At 46.1% G+C, this 14,046-nt stretch overlaps 1 long non-coding RNA gene across 1 annotated transcript in view; it reads left to right on the top strand.

Annotated features, from left to right (window-relative positions):
* LOC144827342 (uncharacterized) overlaps positions 1-14,046 on the top strand; it is a 371,811-nt gene that overhangs the window by 207,035 nt on the left and 150,730 nt on the right. Inside the window, exons 2-3 of the long non-coding RNA XR_013610146.1 lie at positions 5,235-5,297; positions 10,387-10,504. This is a non-coding gene — a long non-coding RNA (uncharacterized LOC144827342). The remainder of the gene's footprint in view (positions 1-5,234; positions 5,298-10,386; positions 10,505-14,046) is intronic.

Below are 14,046 nucleotides of genomic sequence, written 5' to 3'. Positions count from 1 at the left end.
AAATGTCAGCATTGTCTGGAATGTTTGAAAAAGCTAATGTCACTAATTTGTTTTTAAATGTTACAAAGCTCCCTTCAGTGGTGCAAGATATCGCTCCAAATAAACCTGAGGATGATGAACAACGTTTGGTAAATCTGACCTATGGTGCAGGCTCATTTATTTTCTCAAATTACTTTCACATGAAGATGTTGTGTAGCATTTATCAAGGATGTCCCTCCATTGCCAAGTCACTTGATGTTAAGTTTGCCTGGCTGGAGTAATCTGCTTACTGATGGAAATATTAATTTTTACTCTTTAGGAAATGTTAACCTCCTCTACCATCGTCTGCTTGCCTGAGTGTCTAATTAGAACTCAAGTAATTTTTCTTTTAACTTCAATGTTTGTTTTCCACTTCAAATCGAGGCACTCTTGGGGCATATTACAGTCCCCTATCACCAACAGAGCGTCAATTTTATTTGACGCTTTGTTGACGTAGCACCATTTTCCATATTTACAAGGTGGCCCTAAGCCCCTTAGCATGGCTTAATGCCACTTTGTAAATATGCCCCTTTCTGCCGCAGTCCTCTGCAGCAAAGGAGCGTGTATTAGTTGTTGCTGTGGACGTTCAACCGCAACACCCATTGCTTTTTATGCTGCCCCAGTTGTACAAGGCTGAGGCAGCAAACACTGTAGAAGGTGTCTACAAAATGAGGTGCAGATCCTTAATAAATGTAGTAGTAGTAGCAAAAGTTTTTTGTTTCAATTACTTCAAATGGTTTCTGTTCATTAAAAAGAAAAAAAGATGCAGAAATAAAACACCAAATTCAGTATCTCAATATGAATCTATGTATCCTGTAAAAGAAGTCCATTTCAAATTAAAAGAATAAAAGATTTACATTTCTGATTTAATTATTAACAACATTGCTGGCTAATAGTCTCTGGGTCACTTTGCTCTTCTAGTATCGCCAAAATTTATTACAGTTAGTTATTAAGTTTATGTATTTACCAAATCGGGATAGCTCTATTGGATTACTGGTTGTTATCAGAAAGCCACATTGCTTTTCTTGTTGCGATCATGTGTTTTAAAAAGAATGGTTTTCGCAAAGTAAGATGTAGTTGTAAAAATTGTGAAGAGCAGCGAAGAAGGTATAACATGAGGGCATATTTACATGCCCCTAGCTCCACAGGAGGATCACTTTTTTGACGCTCCGGTGGCGTGGGGCCATTTTCCATATTTACAAGGTGGTGCTGTTAATATTGTAAATATTTTATAACTGGATAGCCAAGGCACAAAAATATATATGTATATCATATACCGGCGGCTCCAGACATGCTCTGTCAAGAATCAATTCTGTTTAGCTAATCAATGACAAAAAGGTTACCTGAACAACAGGTATACATATGATGCTTTTATCAACCCAAGGTCCCTCCATTTCCTCATTTAAGTGAAAGTTTCATTCAATTACCTATGTGTTTAAAATAATTTGGAGTCATTATCCGGGTACTGACTTCAGGATTCGGACTGGCCTACAGGGCAATCAGTCAGTGCCTGATGCTTATCTGACAGATCAATGTGTGAACCGGCTTTTTGGTAGTTTTGTGCCAGTTTTATGGCCAGGTGGGCCGGTTTTTACTGTTTATGTCCCATTTATTGCCACATTTGTTTAACTATATGCTTTGCTAATACGGGCCACTTTTATTTTGGTGCCCGGGTCTATTTTTTGGCCCTGTCTGACCCTGAATTCCTGATCCCTTTTCTTCCATCAGGTTAATAGTCAGTAAACTTTGAAAATACTCACATTGTAAAAACAAGCACTGGCGTTGCCAATAGGTCTCGCAGTAGGAAAGTTAGAGCTGTTGGTTTTGTAAATGACAAAGCCCTTTATGTTTTTAAAATGAAAAAATAAATAAAAGGCATTGTTATTTGCAATTGTAATAGCTCCAACTTTCCTACTGCGAGACCTATTGGCAACGCCAGGAGAGGGGTGAGGGGATGAGTACGTTACACATGGTAAATTACGCATCTGAGCGTGCCTGGCGTAAGAAGTTTTCACGATACCGTGACTGGCACTCCCTTGAGGCTAGTTAAGGCAGCATCCTCGGCGCAGCACCGCGTGGTGGCGCTATGCATGAAGAAAAGGCCCGAAAACTGCCCTTTAGTTGTTGAAGAGCGCTCCAGCGGCAAGGTCGTATTTTGCCTGGCGTGATGAACACCATGGCTCTGTTCTTGCTGATTATATTCCTGCAGCTCTTTCCTAAGAGACCCGCCTTTTCCATGAAACGTAGGCATATGTACAGTATGCACATAAAACGCGCCCGTATGCTGAGACAATGTACGCAACGCTTACCTTACACATGCCTAAGTTCATTACTGGTGCAAGCTCACACTTAAAATTCAAAAAGCACAATCAATCTGTTACGTCGACCCTTTTTAAACTCGATGAATCAATGCACTTCATTCCGTTACCCGTGGTATCTTTGCCAGGCCCGGGCCACCATGATATATTTATTTATTTATTACGGGAGCTATGTAGCGCCAACATCGCCACTTGGGCAGCTCAGCGCTTTACATCACACATGGAGAAATGAAAATCCCGGACCGTAAGAGAGAATGAAGGCGTTAAGCGGGCTTCATTTCTGCATCGGGTTTCTGAACCGTGTGAATGTTACAGAAGCATTTGTCACATGTTCGGCCTTGTATTTTTGCTAATTATTGCGGCGCACTTATGTATTTATCAGTTCACTTATTTCTGAAGCACATCTTTACAGCACTGAGTTGGGGAAGCAGCTTAGTTGTTCCGGATGTCTGTTATTCGACTTGCAAGTAATGAAGTGCAAGCCTCAGTGTTACAAAACGGGAACTCTACCTAAGAAGACTTTAGCTGTTGGTCTACCCACAGTGGCAGGGAGTAATACTATACGTGAACCACTTACTGGTGGGGAGGGGCTGATCCCGTGCACGGGATTGGCAAACAGTAATCGGTTTTGCATCTCGCATGACTCGAAACAACAACATCTCGTGCTCATTTACATCGCTGACGCAACTTCTTAGAGTAGCACGGGGGGGGGAGAATGAAGACATTACCTTAATGCACATTGCCTGCCACATGATGTTTTCTCGGCGGTCTTGCTAGACGTACATGGGCAATCCGTGGGGGAGAGAGCGGAGGGGGATGGTGTGTGGGGGCCGGCCTGCCGGCCGGCCAGCCATAATTTAATTAGGGGAGGAGAAGCCTTAGGGGAGGAGAAGCCGCAGAGCGCTGAGTTGGGGAAGCAGCTTAGTTGTTCCAGATGTCTGTTATTCGACTTGCAAGTAATTAAGTGCAAGCCTCAGTGTTACAAAACGGGAACTCTACCTAAGAAGACTTTAGCTGTTGGTTTACCCACAGTGGCAGGGAGTAATACTATACGTGAACCACTTACTGGTGGGGAGGGGCTGATCCCGTGCACGGGATTGGCAAACAGTAATCGGTTTTGCATCTCGCATGACTCGAAACAACATCTCGTGCTCATTTACATCGCTGACGCAACTTCTTAGAGTAGCACGGGGGGAGGAGAATGAAGACATTACCTTAATGCACATTGCCTGCCACATGATGTTTTCTCGGCGGTCTTGCCAGACGTACATGGGCAATCCGTGGGGGAGAGAGCGGAGGGGGATGGTGTGTGGGGGCCGGCCTGCCGGCCGGCCAGCCAGCCATGATTAATTAGTGGAGGAGAAGCCTTAGGGGAGGAGAAGCCGCAGAGCGCACGCTGGGCGAAGCCCTTTGATGTGCTGTGCGGCCGTGAATGCGCGTGCTTGTTTGCTCACGTGATTCACATGAACTTCAAGAAAACCGCAGGAACGAAGCCCGTGGTTTCACGAGGATTTTGAGCACTTGAATTCTCGCTCCCTCAATGCGCTTGCGCGCATTGTAGGTCACGAGACCTAATGATTGCTAATCAGGATAAGGGAAAAGTCGTTGTGTGGTGAAGCTGCATGCGCAAAATGTGACATCGCCTTTAAATCACTTCAACTAGTAACAGCATTTTCACTGGTAATAATTCTGTGCAACAACTATTTCTGTTAGTGATAATTCCAGGCAGTCCTACTTTATTCAACAGCAGCACATACAATAATACTGCATGCGATATCACGTGCACTAATATCACATGCCATACAATCACATGTGAATTCACAGACCATGAGCAGACATATGGGAATCATGCTTCTGAGTCATGGATCCTGAGAGGTGTGTTGTAGCTTGAGGCCATCACCTGAGAGTCAGGAGCAACCACTTTGAGTCCTCAAGCTTCCCTAAACATTTCCCAACCTACACACAGACACACACACACACAAAGGCATCTGCTTTAAAGCTCATCACTGCACACCAACTAACGGTCGCTAGCACAAGATCGTTATTGTGTTGTGTTTTCTACATTTTAACTGTTTGAGTACTGATAAAAGTGCTACATATTTTTCCTAAGTTGAGCCTGTCTGCTTTAAGCTACACCTACAAAGGGCTGAGCTCAGGTTTAAGTTATTGAACCCTAATTTGGTCTGTTACTGAATTGTGACATTATTACTTGGTGAGGGCTCACATCCCCTCCAACTAAACATCCACTTTCTCACCCAACCCCACAAATTAACCTCAGGACAAAGGATGAAAAGTCCTATCTGTGCTCTATATCTGAGCTTTTGAAAGTGTAAGTGTAAGTCAGTGTAAGTCTAGAGGCTGGGCACATTTTGAGGCAGCCAGCTAGGTGTAGACTTGATGTACTACACTGCAGCTATGCCATGATAATGGGCTCAGTGAGGGTAGGTTATGTAGAGGAGCTGAAAATATTGACCTACATAATAGTTTTGCCCCAGAGATTATAGCCTTCGTACATACTGCCATGTACCACCAGCAGGAATGTTTGTTGTTAAATTAATGTAGGAAGTAGAATCTCATGTGGCTGCACCTCTCTATAAGAGCAAAGGTTCATGTTGTCCAATATTCTGTCAGGTGAAAGTATGAATGATGTTTGTACCACCTCAAGACAGAGATCAGGATGGGACATGATTTACAAATTCCACATCCCCTACCAGTCCTAAATAGTAGGCTGGACACTCGGTGAAGGTGACTTGTGCAGACGTACCACACGCTAATTATTACACTCCTTTGGAGGTAAATGTCACGGATCAGGGCTGAGATTCATAGATGTATGCCAACTTAGAGTATGTCTTCCCTAGCTGAAAACGTGACATATACCTTTTTGTTATTCACTTTCAGGCCGTTTACGAATTTGATTCTATGGGCACAGGACCTTTTAGAGCCCAAATTGAGACATTTGAGGTGAGATCCATTTGTTTCTGGTGGATTTATGAATAGATCAATACTTATCACTTTTAGTAGAAGGTTTTTAAAACTTAACAGCACTGACCTGTTAGTAGTATGCCTCTCCTTTTTCTTCTAACTTTTTCCCATACCTCCTGTTTCGTGCTCCTTTGATTTTTCTGGGGAGGGATATCTATGTATGACTCAATATTTAAGTGTTGTACTTTTACAATATAGTCTATTTTTGTCAATTGTATTATACGTCACCTTATAATTTATGCATACCTTTGTGCACATGTAATAGTCCTGTTGTTCTTTTTTGCCCCTTTTTACTTTTGTTTTGCTTTGTGCTTTAATTTCTCGTATTGAGAAATGTCATTCTGCTAGCTTTATATTTGTATATAAATATCTTGTTGCCGTTCATAAGTCGTGTCAGGAATCATGATTTTATTGTCTTTATTTAAATGTAATATGTATGTTTGTATCAGTTTGTATGTTGCGTCCAATGTATTTAGTGTATTTTATCTTTCTGTTCTTTCGGCCCTGACGAAGTTCCAATGGAACGAAACGCATTGGCTGTGGTTGAATTTTATAAAAATGTATAGAATAAAGGACATTTTTGGATAAACTTGAAGCTTTTTTTTACTTTGTTTCTGGTGCACCGTCCTCACCCTCACAAATTTGTCTGATCCTCAGTGGAGTAAAAGTGCGGCAAGCTCCGGGCAGGAGTGCACAGACAAAGGACTTTTCTTTTTACTTTGAAATAGAGGTGCTGAACCTTGGTCAGCCGCATTGATCCTTTGTAACAATTAAATGTCACGGATCAGGGCCCCTCCACCCGTCCCACACCTGCAATAACCGCTGCAAACCACTACCACAGCTGCTGAAGCTGAACAGCTATGACCACCACAGCTACCTCTGACACCATCCCAGCTGGTTCTAGCACAGATATCTCTTGTGCGTTCCCAACTTTGTGCCACCATCAAAGCTGTCTTCACCGCATTACAGCTGTCTCTGCTACCACCACTCCTGGTACCACCACCCAGTGGTGGAATTTGAGGTTGGTGAGGAGGTTTTGAGCTGGAGGACATTCTCCCAATTACTAAAGATGGAGATGGTGCTCAGGAGATGACTGCTCATAGAATCACCAATTAATCTAGGGTCTGAGAGCCCCTAGATATGTATGCTTATTAGATATAAACATCATGGATCACTGTGTTTCCAGTTTAGGGTGCACAGGTACCCTGTTCAGTGTAGTCAGTTTGTTAAAATAAACTAGTTTGTGTGCCTCCCTGCACCACAGCATCCTCTACACACAGGATTTTACACTCCTCGTTCTGGAATCCACTGCTAATCAAGGGCCGATATTGCATTGTCAACAATCTGCTCTGCTCTGTTGTGTCATCAGTTAATTCACAGTTGTCTGATGGCCCTTTCAGTGTTGCTTTGCAGGCCCCTAGATAGAAGGGAAGGGGGAGGAGGTCGTAGGCACTCCAGAGAAGGGTGGCCAACTGGCATGGGCGCAAATTTAGGATGGTGAGTGTAAAAGTTCAGGACAAGGGGTCAAAATTCACAACAGAAATTCAGGACAGGAGGTCAAAATTCAGGACAAAAATTCAGGGCAACAGGTATGCTTTGCAGACACATCAGTGGATGTCATGCAATAGTATATACATAAATAGGTAAGGAGCATGAGTACAAGTCACTTCTCCTGCTCTGTCACTTTATCCTGCCTGGTCACTTCTCCTACCCCATCACCGCTCCTTCCCTGTCATTTCCCCTGCCCACCGTCACTGCTTCTTCCCGTTCACTGCTCCTGCCCCGTCACTGCTCCTGCTCGTTCACTACTCCTGCCCATTCACTACTCCTGCCCTTTATCTGCCCCTGCTCGTTATCTGCTGCTACCCATTCACCGCTCCTGCTCATGCCTAATCACTTCTCCTGCCCCATCACTTCTCCTGCCCCATCACTTCTCCTGCCCCATCACTTCTCCTGCCCCGTCACTTCTCCTGCCCCATCACTTCTCCTGCCCTGTCACTTCTCCTGCCCCATCACTTCTCCTGCCCCATCACTTTTCCTGCCCCGTCACTGCTCCTGCCCTTTCACTGCTCCTGCCCTTTCACTGTTCCTGTCCAGTCAGTACTCCTGCTCATGCACGATCAACGCTCCTGCCTCATCAATTCCCCTGCCCCCTCCCTTCTCCAGCCCCGTCACTTCTCCTGGCCCGTCACTACTCCTGCCCTGTTCACTACTCCTGCCCTGTTCACCGCTCCTGCCCTGTTCACCGCTCCTGCCCTGTTCACCGCTCCTGCCCTGTTCACTGCTCCTGCCCGGTCACCGCTCCTGCCCGGTCACCGCTCCTGCTCATACCTAATCACTGCTTCTGCCCCATCACCTCTCCTTCCCTGTCGCCTCTCCTGCCCCATCACTGCTCCTGCCATATCACTGCTCCTGCCCCGTCGCTTCTCCCGCCCCGTCACTGCTCCTGCCCCGTTCGCCGCTCCGGCCCCGTTCACCGCTCCTGCCCCGTTCCTCGTTCCTGCCCCGTTCACTGCTCCTGCCCCTTTCACTGCTCCTGACACGCTCACTGCTCCTGTCCGTTCACCGCTCCTGCCTGGTTACTGCTCCTGCTCGTCCCTAATCACCGCTCCTGCCCCATCACTTCTCCTGCTTCATCACTTCTTCTACCCCGTCACTTCTCCTGTCCGTCACGTCACCTGCCCCTCACTTCTCCTGCCCTGTCGCCTCTCCTGCCCTGTCGCCTCTCCTGCCCCATCACAGCTCCTGCCCCGTTCACTGTTCCTGCCCCATTCACTGCTCCTGCCCCGTTCACTGCTCCTGCCCCGTTCACTGCTCCTGCCCCTTTCACTGTTCCTGCCTCATTCACTGCTCCTGCCCTGTTCACTGCTCCTGCCCCGTTCACTGCTCGTGCCCCGTTCACCGCTCCTCCCCCGTTCACCGCTCCAGCCCCGTTCACCGCTCCAGCCCCGTTCACCACCGCTCCTGCCCCGTTCACCACTCCTGCCCCGTTCACCGTTCCTGCCCCGTTCACCGCTCCTGCCCCGTTCACCGCTCCTGCCCCGTTCACCGCTCCTGTCCTTTCACTGTCTCGCCCGGTTACCGCTCCTGCCTTATCACCGCCCCTGCCTAATCACCTCTCCTGCCACGTCACCTCTCCTGCCCCGTCACCTTTCCTGCCTCGTCACCTCTTCTGCCTCATCCCCTCTCCTGCCCCGTCACCTCTCCTGCCCCATCACCTCTCCTGCCCAGTCATTACTCCTGCCCTGTCATCACTCCTGCCCCGTCATTACTCCCGCCCGGTCACCATTCCTGCCCGGTCACCACTCCTGCCCACTACCTCTCCTTTCTTGTTGCCTCGCCTGCCCTGTCACAGCTCCTGCCCCATCACTGCTCCTGGCCCGTCACTGCTCCTGCCCCACCACTGCTCCTGCCCCGTCACTGCTCTTGCCCGTCACTTTTCCTGCCCCGTCACTGCTCCTGCCCGTTCACTGCTCCTGCCCGATCACTTCTCCTGTCCCATCACTTCTCCTGTCCCATCACTTCTCTTGTCCCGTCGCCTCTCCTGTCCCACCACCTCTCCTGCCCCATCACCTCACCCATGCTGTCACTTCTCCAACGCTTTCACTTCTCCCGCCCTGTCACTTCTCCTGCCCGTTACTTCTTCTGCCCGGTCACCTCTCCTTCCCCATTACCACTCCTTTCCTGTCGCCTCTTCTGTCCTGTCACTGCACCTGCCCAGTTCACTCTGTGTACAACACTGACAAATTACACAAGGGGGCAAATTCCCCACAGTACTCTGTTTGGGGAAAGCTCCTCTGTAATCAGGAACTACGATCTCACTGGCATGTGATATGATAAAGCAGAGGGTGGGCCCATTGTCATTCGAAAGGGGATAATTAGCCTCAATTGGAATCACAATGGGCCTGCCAGCAGTCTGTGCGAGGTCACGGAGGGGCTGCTGCACCCTCTGGAGTTCAACAGAGAAGTGCGAGCAGCCCCTGGAAACTGAATGAAAAAGTAATCGTTTTTTAAGTAGGACTAGTCTTGCCGTCCCGGGACGAATTTTGGAAGTAGGGGAACAGACTGAAATAAATTTTAAATGTAGGGGCACGCCGTGCCCTTCGGATCCCGCCCACTTCTACCACTGACTCAGGCTGCATTACAGCCTCGGTGCAGATCATGCCCCAGGCTCCCATTCCCTACCTAAGCGCCTACCCACAGCGCTCAGACTAATCATAGCGCTGCATTACAGTGTTGATATTAGCTAGGGGAGTTAAGAGCCTGGATCCTACCTGTTCCTATTTCCAGGAGCGAGGGGCAGTTGTGAGCCGACAGAGAGATGGCGGCCGGCCACGTGGCCGGCCTAAAGGTAAGTGGGGTGTTTTTTGTTATTTTTTTCCATTTACACCCCTCCACATCCCCTGACTTGCCACCCCTGGTAAATAGCGGCCACCAGTGGTACTCAGTCATTTTTTGATTTAGAAAGCATTGCCCCAAAGGTCTTGGGTTGCTTTTAATGCGTTTCAGTGAGGATCCAGTTTGGCAGTTCGAGCTGGACTGTTTTTATTGGAGCAGGATCGAGGTTTATTTGCATATGGTTGGGTCTAATCTGTGGTGGTTTTGTAGCACCAACTGCAATGGACTGGACTATGGCACGAGTGGCTGAGATTAACTCAAGCATCCGACAAATCACTTTATTTGTCCCAAAGAAATGAAAAGCAAAGGAACAAAGGAAAAACGAAGATCACAAGCTATCCACATTTTAAGGATTTAAATACTGAAAATCAACCCCCTGAATATCGTGCCACACGAATCCCAGTTTCATTAAATACATTTTTATGATTTTGTTTTTCAATACAAATACTTTTCTATGAAATGTTTGAATTGAAATGTGTCTTGAGTTAGTTATTTGATAAAACGAAGGCTACCATTTTGAATGTCATGGGTTCTAGTCATCGTCCTGCTGTTAGAATGTAACCGTCAATGTCCACTATTTTTTATCAAAGCCCCAGAGTGTTATGTCATTGTTACATAACTCGGCTATTCATTTGCCAACTGTTTCCTTGCTCTGGTTGCTTCTTTTAAGGCTCCTGATCATACCACCGCTGCGCAGACAAGGTAACCTAGTGTGCATCCACAATGGCGACCTGCTTCTGGAGTGTGCTTCTAATGTTTCTCAAACTTCACACTGATCCCATGATGTGGTGAGCATGTCCATTTGAACACTGTGTATTTTTTTCGAATTACTGTTTTAATTTTAAAATTTCACTCATACAAATTGCTTGGGGGTCCCCAGCTTCCAGTGGTGACTCAATGGGGGTCCTCACGAGTCAAAAGTTTGGGAACCACTGCTGTAGATCATATTGAACTCACACAGGCTGCTTTGAGGTGGTGTACATTTTGGCTCAATTTAGTGCGGAATGCTTGGAAGGCTGGTCAGTGACTGCTTCAGCCATAGATCTGGCTCTTAATCTGTCCATCTTCACACATAAGTGGCTGTTAGATGCTCTGTGGCGCACCCAACTATTGTCTAAGGATAGCTAGGTTGACATATGATGGTTGCCCATACATTATTGTGAAATCATCTTTTCTATATTATCTATATTGTTCGGATAGCCACCTGCTTTAAAAATCAGAGAGATGCCGGCTTTTCATCTGAAGATTCACCCTTTAGGCACATTTTATAGCTCAAATGTCCACTCAGCCACAAAATGATGTCTCCTTCTTTCCATGACTTCTCATTAGAGTGGACCGCTGAAAATTGTGCATGGAAATACTTGGCATCCTTACTATAACATCTGAATTTGCTACCCTGCCAGGGACTTGATAATATATTTTATGAACCAATTGCTTCTGTTTATACTTCTTTCTTTGCTGACTCACATCAATGCCTTTTGCTGAAGAGCCCCTTTAATTTAGAAAAGCTTTGAAAGTCTGTCTCTCAATCTCAGCTTTTGCATATCACATGCATCATTTTATTGGTTGGCGTGTTTGTGAGTTAAACTTAAAAGGACACATTAAACGCAATCATGTTCTATACATTTCAGAAAGAAACATGTATTTCTTTCATCCTCATCCCTCCATAGAGGTTACTTTGTTTAATAGGTTTAAACATGTTGCTTATTAAAGAAATAGTGGTAGCAACAATGACATAGCAGGCCACCAGTTGGCAGCGACTATTATGAAACGGAGTATAGCCATAGGTCACGCACTGTCTGTGAGGAGGCAGCCTGGTCTCCTGAGTGAGTCTTAAAGAGAGGTAGAAGAGTGTTTAAAGTAAGTGAGTATGTGGACTGAGCTTGTAACAGAAACAGAATTAAGACAGAATTAGCAGCATATCGAATTGTATCGAATACATAGGGGCCCATTAGGTTGGTGGGCGGATTGCCCCCGCCAAGCTGGCGGTAGCCACCGCCAGCCTGGCGGCGGCAATCCGCCCGCCATCTGCACCTATGTTCTCCCCGCCATATTAGGATGGCGGGGGGGCCGTCCGCCGCTTTGGGCGGAAAAGGTTTAATATGGTGGCGGTGTCTAATAGACACCGCCAGCCATATTATGATGGGCTGCTTTAGATGCCTTTCCGCGGCGGCAATTCCACCACGGAAAGGCATGCGGACTTCACTCTGGGGGCCCCCTCCGGGCCTCCAGAGTGAAGGAGAGGTGGGGGTGCACATGGGGGGTACCTGTGGTACCCCCCTGCATTTGCACAGACAAAGCGGCAGGCACCACACAGTGCCTGCCGCTTTGTCTATGCAAATTCATTAATGCTGAGAGCACCGCCCGCCACAATGCTAACAATGCAGGATGTGCCCGCCACTGTGGCGGGCACATCCGAATACCCCTCACGGGACCCCCGCCCTTATGGCGGGCGGTCCCAATCCCCGTGAGGATGGCGGGCGGGCAAAGTCCGCCCGCCATCCTAATGACCCCCATAGTCTTTAGATGTCTCTTTACCAACATTGTCATGGCTTATTAATAACTTTTAAGGTGCTGTGTACTCAATCAACGTTAAGAAAGGGAACAGAATGATATATTTGCCCTTACGTGCCTGTTCATTATATTGATTTTTTTATGACAGGCGCTTTTGAACAATTAGAATGTAGTGGCGCTCACGTTTTGGCACTTGCTTCTAAATGTATTAATAGACCCACCACTTTCCAATACGGGCAACTCACTGGTTCTTCAGTGCAGGCCAGAAAGCACACTTGCTCAAATGCACACGACGTTGCTCCACCTGCCCGATTTACTAACAGTTTTTAGTACGGGCAACCAAGCGCAACAAGAGCATGGATGTAAACTAGCCCCATGCTAAATAGAAAGTTCTACTCTGTTCACATTTTGTCGGTTACCAGAACGGCTAATTCCTTATATATGTAGCACGGTCCTGACCTTATTTCAAAGTGTGCCACGGTTTGATATTATCCAAGTGTGAGTTTGTTCCACAGAACTGAACAATTCACTCCGTCAAAGGCCATTCTATAATCTATCTATAATCTATCAAGCAAACATATAGGCTTCTCCTTTTTCACTTTTAGCATCTCCTGAATTATTAGGGTGAAACTGCGAATATTATCGGAGGTGCTACTGGCGCCCTTAAAACCAGTTTTGGGTAGGGAGGATTAAATAAGTGAACGCGGGCCAGGTTTCAAATTCTTTTCAAAGTATTTTGCATAATATATAGCCTCTATGTCAAACAAAGCAATCATCCTTTAGTTAGTAGGTATGGAGGGTTTCATCCTTTACAACGCAACTTTTACCATGCAGTGCCTTTACGACTCAACTTTTACAACGCAAACAATTACAACGCATTGCGCTGGGGGGCACTCTAGGATAGGGAATAAGTTTAATTTACTGTCCAACACCTTCCCTAGTGTCCACGGGGACTGGAGTTGGAATAGTAAATTAAACTATTCACTATCCAGCGCCCCAAAGCACTATGCGTTGTAAAGGTATTCGTTGTAAATACCGCGTTGTAAAGGCATTCGTGGTAAAAGTATGCGTTGTAACGTCATACATTCGTATGGAGGGATCACCTTTCTTAAAAATAAGATGAAGGATGGACCCCTGGCATGATGTGGGGCACACTTTGTTTCAAATGTGTATGAAGCTAAATTTAAGTAGTGTGAGCCAATGATCCAAATTTGAGTTAAAAAGATTGTTCGGAAGACTGTTAGATCCAAGGGCACTGTCCAATTTGGAGCCCTTAATTATCTACCGCATTGCATTGTCCTCCCCAAAGGAGGGGGTACAAACTTGTGTACATGAGCAGTCCCACCACTTTTCCTGGTAGATATTCAATGATTCTATATGAAATATCCAATCCAGCTCTGAAATGTTGTTACTGTGGTTTGCTGTGTACCAAGCCTGTTTATGAATTGCCCGAAATCTTTTATTGAGCCCGATTTACTGATTTGAACTACGTTTGCCCACTGAGGTGAGTTCTCTTTTCCTACGATATTTTCTTGTGATACTGCTTATTTAGGGTTGAACCCTTCTAATGGTTTCCAAATCGAAAGGTAAAGCTCTGACTAGTTTAACCACATTATATTTCATTAATGCTCTAATTTCCTGTTTAAACCATGTTGCCAGGGGTTTGATTTCTTGGAAAGAATGAGTCCTGGTTCAGGTATTATGTGGTTAGGAGTAGTTCACGTTCATTTGTTTTATTATTATTATTTGGAACTCAAAGAGGTCCACATAAATATGAGCAAAAATTAGGCAGGGAGCAATATATACAATAAAAAAC

This window comes from Lissotriton helveticus, chromosome 4_1 (genome assembly GCF_964261635.1).
Source record: "Lissotriton helveticus chromosome 4_1, aLisHel1.1, whole genome shotgun sequence".
NCBI lineage: Eukaryota > Metazoa > Chordata > Amphibia > Caudata > Salamandridae > Lissotriton > Lissotriton helveticus.
The sequence above is the reverse complement of the archived record's forward strand: the minus strand, read 5'-3'. Positions and strand labels throughout refer to the sequence as shown.